Below are 11,383 nucleotides of genomic sequence, written 5' to 3' on the forward strand. Positions count from 1 at the left end.
GAAAAAAACCAACAACTATGACCTCTCGCTTGATTAGCAATTGTACATGCTATACAGAGGCTCTGAGTTGTTGGATCTGGTTAGGACACATATTGGATTGGATAACTTTATTCATCCTGTATTCGGGAAATTTTGTTGTCACAGTAGCAAGAGGGTGAGGATGCAGGAATAGGAAAGGCATTTTAGACATAAATAGATAGGTAATAAGTAAGTTAATAAATAAATACATGAATAAATATATAAATAAATAAGTATATAATAAATAATGCTTGATTTACTGCCGATTCCTCATATCATAATCGTTTTCTTAGAATCCTTTTCACATTGACTGAAAACAATCCTCCTCTTTAGTTACATATATGATACTTCACCCAGTCACCATGCTCAAGACGTTCTTTACTGCACTAATACATATTTGCATTGTATTATGAGCATTTGCACACATATATGTGCTCCGGTGTGTGTGTGGTTAAATGCTGCATTCTCGGAGAGTAATTCATTTAAGGACCCCTTTCTTCTCCTCAGCTGCTCTCTGTCTTCCCCAGTAATTAGCCTAGTGTGGCTGCTACCTCTCGCTGCTCAGTTTGGGAGCGACACTTGACACAGCAGACATCAGAGAGATTTTTCAGGAGGCTCTCCCGGCACCCCAACAGCTCTTAATTAACCACTTAGGTATCCCCACTTGTTCTCCCGACCGGCACTTTCCAAATGGTAAGGAGGTTCTGTGCCACGGATCTAAACACCGGGGGAAGTGCGCTATCAAAAGATCTGGATAAATGAAGGCTTGTGTAAATTATTTTTAATGATTCCCTCCTGGCACATCATTATGTTTGTAGTTACACACAGACACTTCTGAGACAGCTCATCCACACTAAGGTCATCAGCAGGACCAGCAGTAACTAGCTGCTAGTCTGTAAATGGCTTATTAATTAGAGCTGTGGTTTTACATAGCTGTGAGCTCTGATATACAGTGCAGGGATTGTAATTGTGCGGAATTGAAAATGATGATGATGATGACAACGATGATGATAACCCATCTCCAGGCTATTTATGCAAATTGCCTCCTCATATTAGAAAATCATTACCTATCCAAACAGTGCAACACTCAGCCTGTGTGAATTACAATGATGGATTTTATGATAATTGCGATATCATTTTCGTCCTCTCCCTCTGTCTTTTTTTTTCTGCCTGGAGTTTCAAAACCATTTGGCCATTGTGAGCGCTATTAATTCCACATTAGTTAAAGCTGAATAGATGGGTTTATTCATTCTTATCTTAATTTAAATTGTAAATTATCGTAATTGTGTATGAAGGATCACATGACACTCTTTGTTTTTGGTTAGATACTCATTAGTAGTATTTTATATTACTTGTGTTATTTCTTTTGATGAATGGTTTTACTTACTATGCAGTGACCTCTACGTGAAGTGATAATATATACATATTTTTGTTATTGGCCATTATCAAAAGCCTTGGACCTTATATATATATATATATATATATATATATATATATATATATATATATATATATATATATATATATATATGTATTCATTTTGTTGCAAGTGGAGGAAATCACATTGTAATCAGGGCATCTTAATATATTCTATTTTGTTAATATATGTAATCGTTCTCATTGTATGTATTATACGGTGTTCAACTGCTTCATATAGTGGTCTGCTGGATCTATTTTGAGTGACATATGATAAACACAATATTTTTCAACTAGTGTATTAAGAATGCTTTTTAAATTAAAAAATGACAATATTTTTTATAATGAATAATTCTGTTTATTCCTATCAATACCGAACACAAAATATACAAATATGGATTAGTGGAATTATGGAATCTAGATATTTTTAAGCAGCCATTAATTTTAACAAATTTTCAGCCTGCCTGTCCAGTACTGAGAGACATTGAGAGGGTTGAGTTAATTACCCGCCAAGCTGAGCTCTATCAAGTGCTTTGTAGTTCAGCATTCAAATCTCACAGGAAGTCCTCAGAGAGGAAAAAAGCAACTTTACATTCATGAGGGGAGCAAATACTACACAAGTTCTCCATAACCTTGATGAAATGTGCATTTCACCTTAGGCTATGAAAGAAGAACATAAAAACCCAGAGTCATTACATTAAAACAGGTTCGCTCCCTGACAACTTTGAAACTGCACCATGGCAGATCAAAAACGTTTGACTTCACAGTTATTTTAGTCATATTCATATTTTACTGAAAGTTTTGGCTCCAACACAGACAGGCCAGTCTGTCTTTCTGTCATGGGGAAAACTAAAGAACACAGTTTGTTGAACAAAGTAAAAACATATTTTCCTGCTTTACTCCCTGGCTCTACTTATCGTTTTGCGTAATTCAGTCCAACTACTTCTCTGTCAAAGCCATTCAGCATGCTGAGAGCGTACAGGCTGCAATCAACATCTGTTAATTTCTGTCTATTACCCCGCTTTGTCGTAACATACAATCATGATGTTTTGTTTGCACGGCTGAACTGAGACTTATGACCCTAATCCATCATCTTCTTGTCATAGTTTTATGTGTTGTCTGTGCAGTTCCCCACAGTCCAAAGCAAGCATATTACAAAGCCCTGTCTAAGTTATTGGCCAGCTGCTTGAGCTGTGCCCAGCTGAAGAGGTCATTGTGTTTCTCTCTCCACTTCCCTTGCAGAATTTAAAACTAGCAGCCAATGCCAAGCATAATATAAACCTTATGTCCAGAGAAGACAAGGTTTGCAACTGCTGTGTCGGAATACTTTAACAGGACCTGCAACTTCTAGACAAACATGAGAATTTTACACAGTTACGAAGTAAACTAAAGTTACAACTAGAAAGTGCCATGTATATGAAACTTTTTTTTCAGTGATCCATGCCACTGCCACTGTCAATTTTAGATTAACAGAATGTGTCTCCTCAAATTACAAAATAATAAATCAATAAATTTAGGGAATTCAAATGAAGTGTTCCACCTGTCAAGTTGCTATGAGAGCTAATAGAGCTGTATTAGATAATAGCATGATTGTGAAACATACTTTGGTCATGACATGTCAGTGACAAATAACGGAATTTCTGACCCTGAAATATCTGCAATCATAAAATAACACCGAATTTGCGGCCAAACATATTTTGCTGTGACATTGTGCATTCAGAATTCAAAAGCTAGTATAATATCAATAGGACCTTAGAACCTTAGTCCATTGTGATTTATTTCGGTAAAACATTTTCCTCTTGAGGAATATCACTGGTGACTGGAAATGTGTTCATTTTACCAAATGTGTTGATAGACACAGGCAGCAGCTCTCCTGTAAAAACATTTTTTTTACATAAACCTTGTGTTTATTCTGTAGGTAATTACCTGAAGTGGAGCAGAAATTTAGCCCACAGGAAAGGATGTGTACACTCTGCTTTGTTATCAAACCATTTATTTAACAAGTTGCACAGCATTGAGATTAAAAACTCCTTTTTCAAGAGTGATCGGGCAAAGAAAGGACCAGAACTAAATTATAACAAAAAAAACAGACAAACTGAACACAGATTATTTCTTCTTCACTGTGCGGTTCACAATTCTAGCAAGTAATTTCACACAATTGCACTCCCTAAGAGAGGGGTGTCCCAACTATTCCACAAAGGGCCGCAGTGGGTGCAGGTTTTTGTTGCAACTTATCTAACACGGCTAGTTTAACCAATGACCTTTCTGCAGCACCTGACAGCAGTCAACTGATTATATTTTTAAGACAATAGAATGGTGAAAATGTATTGTCTTCACCGATTGGAATGCCAAACTGCACCCCCTGTGGATTAACTGTTATTATTGATGACTTCCCTGTGAGTACTTTATCAGGATGGGAAAGTACTGTATAGGTAGTTTTTGTTCACGTCTGTGTCCCATACCCAACATATTTCTGGTCGGCACTGTGAAATTAATCTTTGAGAAAATAAACAGAGGAGCCCAACAACTAAAACATTTAATTGTCTTAGTGCTTTCCTGGCGAGCCCCTCAACAACAGCTGGTCATACCGGCTCATGGCACCACTTCAGCCAGCCTTTGTGATAATAACTTTTGCATCTGCCAAAGAAGTGCCTGTGACTGCCCACAAAATTTACAACTCACAAGTGGAAACAGAGACTCCGACAGAATTTTCTATGCACAGCTCTTTGAATTTTATTAATGTAATGCAAACACAGTCACACCAACACATTAAATTGTTGATGTTATGCGAATACACTCTGGAATTGCAGATCCTCATTAACATTATTTGCATGTTAATCTGCATCTTTTTAATTAGTGATATTATTTATGCACATAATTTTCACTTGGTGATGCCAACTTGCAGAGACATTAATTAATCTACAGAGATGCCAAACAGTTTTCCCTCTCTTTTTATTTGTTTACACGATGTTTTGGATTCAGGGGAAAGTTGAGGGGGGGAAACAAGAGTAAAGACAAAAAAAATGAAGAAAAGTAGAAAGACAAGATTAAATAAAAGTCCTTTTTGTTTTCATAATTTATATTGTATATTAACCAAATGTCACATGTGTAATTGTATCTCCCCCATTTCTCTTCCTATCCCTCTAGATCGGTTATTCAGTTACACTACCTTGATGTATTATTAAAATCCATAATGGACTCCAGAGGCTTCCGTTGCCTCTCCTTCATTTATAGAATATAGCCAATGTTATTCTCATCTCCCTACAACACTGTCATGCATAGGCAATGAGCCCTCAAATTCAACCTAACCACCTTTCCGCAAGCTCCTTTGAGAATGACCACCCTGACACACAGCCGCCAGATAAACACCGTGGTACCACCCTCATATATTTAAGATTGGACCTCTGTAATGATACTTAAGCAAAGCACACACATTAACTGAGTTTGCATGCACCCAATATTCAGGTTATGAACTGTAGTCATGTTATTATAATATTTTTAATGCATTAGGAATAATTTGTTTACATGCACAAGCGCAGTGTGTCGTACATCAATTGGGGACTTCCTGCCCAAACGGTGACGCATGAAATCGTTATTGGCGGAATTCATAAACTAAGATTCTTGGAACATTTTGTTAGACCTCTTGTAAATCTTGCTATCCTTGTACTACTCCTTGTACAGCAAGACAATGTTCAAGTTCCACTTGGTGCAAAAGCATTTTGCCCTGCATTTTGCCATTTATTATGACACAAGAACTTCTTCCTCCTTTTTTAATGTGTTTACACGGTCTTGTATGATCATTATTTTACTGTATTATAAAACGTTTATTGGCTCCATGTGCTTATTTTGCTTAGTTTCCCCCTTTTTCTCAATGGCCCAGTATGAACTTGAAATTGAACCCCCCAAAACTAACCCCCCTCCCCCCCAAAAAACCTCAGCAGCTACAACTGAAATCAGGCATTTCCTATAACTTTTACAGTGTTTTTACACGTGCATGCAGATATATTTTGGCCCTCTCGTGAATTATTTTTTATTCTTTTGTAATTCCACAGTATTTCAATCGGATTCAAGTTCAGATTTTTAATATCTCACTCCAAAACATAATCCACGACAAACTTGTGTAACTGCATTAATAATGTCATACTAAAACACATTAATAAATAAAAAAACACCACCGATTTCTAAGCAATAATTTTTGCCATGTTTCAGACCTCTGAGATTTTAATACATTGCTACCAAGCAGATGGTATATTGCAAAGAACTCATTCATTTAGTACTTAGAGAGCTCAAAAGACGATTTGTAATTATTGCAGACAATTATGTGAGGAAGTGAAATCTCCAGAGTGGTTTAAGATTTCTGCAGCGAGACTTGTTGCAGTCATTATGGCAGCGAACATCAAGATGTCCCCTTGACCTTAGTGACAGACTGAGGGCCTGCCCCGAACAATATAATCTCCAGGCTCGATTTCCCATGTCAAGGGGGTGCCTGAATGGGGTTATAATCCTAAACTAACTGTGCCGCACATTGCACATAGTGTTCAGGTGAAAAGATCTTTGTACCACTCTATTATATTCTGGCAAGTTGGGTTTGTAACCTGAAACACTGGAAAAATAATATGCTGAGCCACGGTACTGTATTGGCATTACATCGTAACAATGTGATCCTTTCTTCTTGCTGATGCCACGGACTCCTCTTTGATGCAACTCTGAAATGACTGAGCAGCACACTCTATTTTTGCCCATTCAAGTGAATTCAATAGCCAGTCTGTCTCGCCTGTTTGTTTTCAGCTAATTGCCTCAAGATCTAATAAGTTGGTGATGATGTACGGTGAGTCACCCGTGACCCCTGCCAAAAGAAATATTATTGCACACTAAGAAAGAAGAAGCAGCGACCCGCTTTATCAGTCTAAATATTTCTACCCTTCAGAGTTCCCAGTTTCACATGTTTGGGTCAATCAGTGTCAGAGGAAGGTCATGACAGCCCTGTAATTACAATATCAGGCAAAGCATTCAGGACAAGAAAGGGGAAATGCAAGGCCTGTGTCAGACAGTGGATTACTGGAGGCTGTGTTCCCAAAATGTTAGCTGACATTAGCAATGAACAAGAGTGGAAATGGACAAGGGCTGTAATCAGTTACAGATTTGTCAACAATGCAACAGTGTTCATAACACATTTAAACATACTTGAACAATTATTTATTTGGCCCCATATGTTGTTGTTATATTATTTCCCTCAACCATTTATCATGTGACATCAGATCAGGGTTAGTCATGGCCCAGCTCTTTCATCTTCTCTTTGTGTTCGTACAATGCCTAGGGAATGGTTTGCTGAATATTTATTTTGTGGGTGTAAAAAACAGCATCAAACTGAGCAATCTTCCATTTCAAAATGGACCTTATACAAACTACTGGTATCTAATCAGTTTGAGTAAACTATGTCCACTACATAACAATAATGTATTAAACTTCTGTAAATGGATTCCATAATCAATTAAATATTATTCAAATGAGTTTAAAATCATTTCATAAATGACACGAAATTCACTGATATAGTCACAATATGATTTAATCATGTTGGATTTAATACATTTCTCTCTAGGTTATTTATTTTAGTTTTACTTTTTTTTAACTGCCAAAGAATCTGCATGCCACCCCTTTTCTTATTTTCTGAATGGCACGTGCAGTCTAAGTCAAAAAGCTATTTCACCTGCATTAATACACAATGAATAATTTATAAATCCCAATTATTTGGAATCATTTATGCAAAGAGTGCCACACATGGCATACATAAAAGCATTAAGGATGGTTAACCCATGCAGGAATATGGTGGATTTGAAGAAGAGTGGGGGAAAAAAGTCAGGTTTTTGTTTTATGTGTATCTCTACTGTATTTCACTTACTGTCACTAACTTCGGGGGGAGGGGGGCATATGCATTTTACTCAGGTTGTAGCTTGTTGAGAAAACCAATTACACAACATTTAAGAAGGTGGGGAAATAAATAAATTAAATCATTTGTATTATAATGCTATGTTACATTTCAGTGGTGGACAAACAGACAACTCGATTTTGCTATGATCTCCTTATCTAAACAAATGTATTATGATTGGGTTAGTGGTGGGGCTTCCCAGGAGACGGACTGTCCCCCTCCCTTGTCACTGACGATCTTCTCCACTAATCCTGTCTTAGAAGGGTCTCTGTTAACAGGGATAAGGCATTGGCCTGGTATCCTAGGCTAGTAAGCTAAAGCTTATGTACAAAATGCTATTGAAGAGGTTCTGCCTGCAGCTATTGGAACTGTGTGAATGTCCTTTTTATTCATCCAGCCTAAATTTGGAGGAATTTAGCCGTGGCTAAATCGCGGAGACTGATGTGGTCATGTTCGTTGATAAGAAATGGGGGCCGAAAATTGAAGTCATATTTGGAATAAAATTGATGTGTTATAGAGTGTGCAACATGGTGATCTGGGTCTCATATACAGAGACTTGCGTGGGTTTCCTACTGAAAAATAGAGCATGCTCAAATTCAGGAAAGGGTGTTTGCACAAAAATTCCAATTGTGTGAAATTGTGGGCACACATGAAACCAAGCACATTTCCTTCGTACAGGGAGGCCTCGAGCTACAAACAAGTTCTATTCCTAGCAAAGCAATGTAACCCAAATTTCTGCATGAATCAGATTTCACTCTTGAAAGTGAAAATTTTGTCAAAATACTTTGGCCAAAAATACTTGTATACAGAAATGTGTGGAGGCCACCTATGTATGATTTGTACAGGAAGAATCACTTATTTCATAATACATCAGAAGTTTTAAAAGAAATAGAGCATTGGTGACGTTTTGGTGTGTACGTACCCTTTACTCTTTTCCTTAAAAAATATCAATTCATTGAACTCTCTCAGCTGATATGGGTGTAATAACGGTATGGCCCACAAGTAAACAAAGGGCTGGCAGTTAAATATTATACTAAACTTTAGTGTATTTGAACTTTGGCTTTTATGACCAAGTGACACAGTGCTTGATGCCAGCCCGCAGTCAATTTCCTCCTGGTGTGAAAAGAATATTTCACAGTTTCACACATTTGGATGGATTAAGCTTTTAACACTTGGTGAAATCCGGCACTTATTTTATAAACACTTGTGAAGTGTGTGGGTCAGAGATTCTATTTTGTGTGTAACTGAAATCCAAAGGAATGGAAACAAGTATTAAATATGTGTGTGCGTGTTTGTATATGTAAGCAAATGTATTCGGATTTTGTCCCTGCAAACCTTTCCATCAAAGTCTGTTTTCTAATGGCAGCACAGATATTGGGAGACCTTCTGGAAAAGCTTCTGTCACAGTGTATTTTATACCTTGTGTTTACAAGCCTCAAAAAGAGGTCATTGATATAAAAAGCAAAACACTCAAACCTGCTCCGAGCGAGGCCTTTTCTTTATCTCAACCCAAGCATTGCAGCAGCGCTCGAGGGCTGCAGCCGACAGAAAACTTCACAAGCAAGACACACAGGAAGGAAGAGAGAAAATCTGCATGCTGGAAGAAACAAGATGGACATAAAAGATGGACTAAATTGCAGTGAGGACTTTTCTTGTCAAAGGCTAATGGAAACATTTCCACACAACACAGAGAGGCGACTGCAGTCTCTATTATCACAGCCAAGCAGACGGAGCTGGCAGCCATTCCAGAGAAGAGCTGAGATGTGCACACTGGCCCAGCTTAGTGCCCTCAGCCAGCCCCCCAGGCCTCCACCTGAATTATCTGTGTCAACAGGTTCCAAAATGCCCAGAAGACTGACATTAACAGAAAGACTGAGGGAAATCACACTTACAAACTAATTGTCCTCCTGCTTTTTCCCTTGTATTTTTTATCTTACACTTGAAGCGACTAATCAAGCAACACCTTGGGTTCCCATTGTATCCAATGTTCTCCGGTAGCATCAAACTTCTAGATATTCTGAAAAATCCCATCATAACTAGAGTATGGACATTTTAGGAGCTAAAGAAAAGAATAATAATATAGAAGTACTGTATATAAATGAACAAAAAAATGTTTGTGTTAGATTGTTTAGTATTTAGGACATTGAACCCTAACTTGCGCACAAAGTGAACTCTGGGAAAATCTAAAAAAAAGGACAGCATGACATTTCACATCTGCAGTTTGTCAGAAAGCACCACAGCATATGCACTGGGTGAACTATGTAAATGACGACAACAACAAAATACTGAATATATTGATTGCATTATTAAAAGCATTCTAAGTGGAAAACAACCAAGTTGGAAGAGGCAGAGTGGAGAAGCCAATCTTATCTGTCAATCTTTTTCTAAAGTCATTCATTTATAATAAACCTATCTGATAAATGTTTTAATAAACTTAATGCATAATTTACATTTGTCAGGCCTACTTTTAATTGATTGACTGCGAAATTGTGCAGATGATAAATGTACGCATAAACCCAAGGATATCCCAAAGGGCCAGTTTTTTTAACAACAACAGTAAAATATGATATAATATCAGTAATTGACCTCTTTTAGACAATTGACTAACATTTGCTTAGCAACCTACACAGTAGCAAAACAAACATAACTGTGCAAATCACTCACTCAACACACGCCAAGACAAATGGCCAAAAAAAAGCACAATATAATCAATTCTAAATTAATGACAACTAAACTGCATTCAAAAATCTTGGATGGATTTGAATTAATTCCATGCAATCCATCAATTGTGTATTTAAGACATCACATACACAATGTCTTAAAAAAAGTTGGGAAGCGTACATGCATTCAAGGAAATTGTCAGCAATTCATTCTTTTTTCTAACTCTATCATGGCAAACATTTCCTTTCCTCACTTTCCGCTTTTTGCCCGTCTCTTCTATATTTTCTTTCCTAACAGCTTTCTTCACTTCAGACCAACCGCGTGATAATGGAATCAACTCAATTCAATTATCAGTCCAGCTGTCTACCTTCCTTGCTGTGCAAAACACTTTCACTCATGCTTGCCAGCCTTTTGTCTCACTGAGCTTTAATGCAACCAGACACCAGTAATGTTAATGATGGAAATACATTGCTTTCTCAATCACTCCCCCATTCTCTATTAATCAACAGTAAATGACTGATAGTGAGTGAGAGAGAGAGAAGGAGAGGGAGAGCGAGAGAGAGAGAGAGAGAGAGAGATAGTGAGAGAGAGAGAGAGAGATAGTGAGAGAGAGAGAGAGAGATAGTGAGAGAGAGAGAGAGATAGTGAGAGAGAGAGAGAGATAGTGAGAGAGAGAGAGAGAGATAGTGAGAGAGAGAGAGAGAGATAGTGAGAGAGAGAGAGAGAGATAGTGAGAGAGAGAGAGATAGTGAGAGAGAGAGAGAGAGAGAGAGAGAGAGAGAGAGAGAGAGGGAGGGAGGGAGGGAGACGGAGAGAGAGAAAGAGAGATATGATTTAGCTAGATTAATTCTATACATAGTACGTTAAATGTGGGTATAGTAGATGGATGGAGTCTTTTAAAATCTTAAAAAATAGTTCTCCCTTTTTTGGCATCATTTATTTCTGTAATAACATTGTTCTTTAGAGCTGCTTTTAAATGCTGCTGTAAATTGTTTAATTGGTTTAAACAAAACTTTTAAAGTTGTGGGAAACCAGTGATTCCCAGGTATAGAAGTTATTTTTTTATTAAAAAGGGTGCTTACTGGGATTGTTGTTTAATTTCATAGTTGTAGTACAAGATAGCATACAAATGCAGTATGTTTTTCATATAGCTGTGAAGGTCTGTTCCATAGAGTTTCAGTTAACTACCCTCAAGCCTCATCTAGTGTCAGGCAGAGGAAAATACTAAGGGAGGGCTGTTCATCTGAAATGATGCATGGCTGACATACAGTGAGTGATAAAAGTAATCACTCTTGATACCATCTTTAGGGTGTGTGGTTCTGTGTGTGTGTGTTTTCTGTTTTCTTGCATGAATAAAGTAAT

This window comes from Stigmatopora argus, chromosome 4, assembly GCF_051989625.1.
Source record: "Stigmatopora argus isolate UIUO_Sarg chromosome 4, RoL_Sarg_1.0, whole genome shotgun sequence".
NCBI lineage: Eukaryota > Metazoa > Chordata > Actinopteri > Syngnathiformes > Syngnathidae > Stigmatopora > Stigmatopora argus.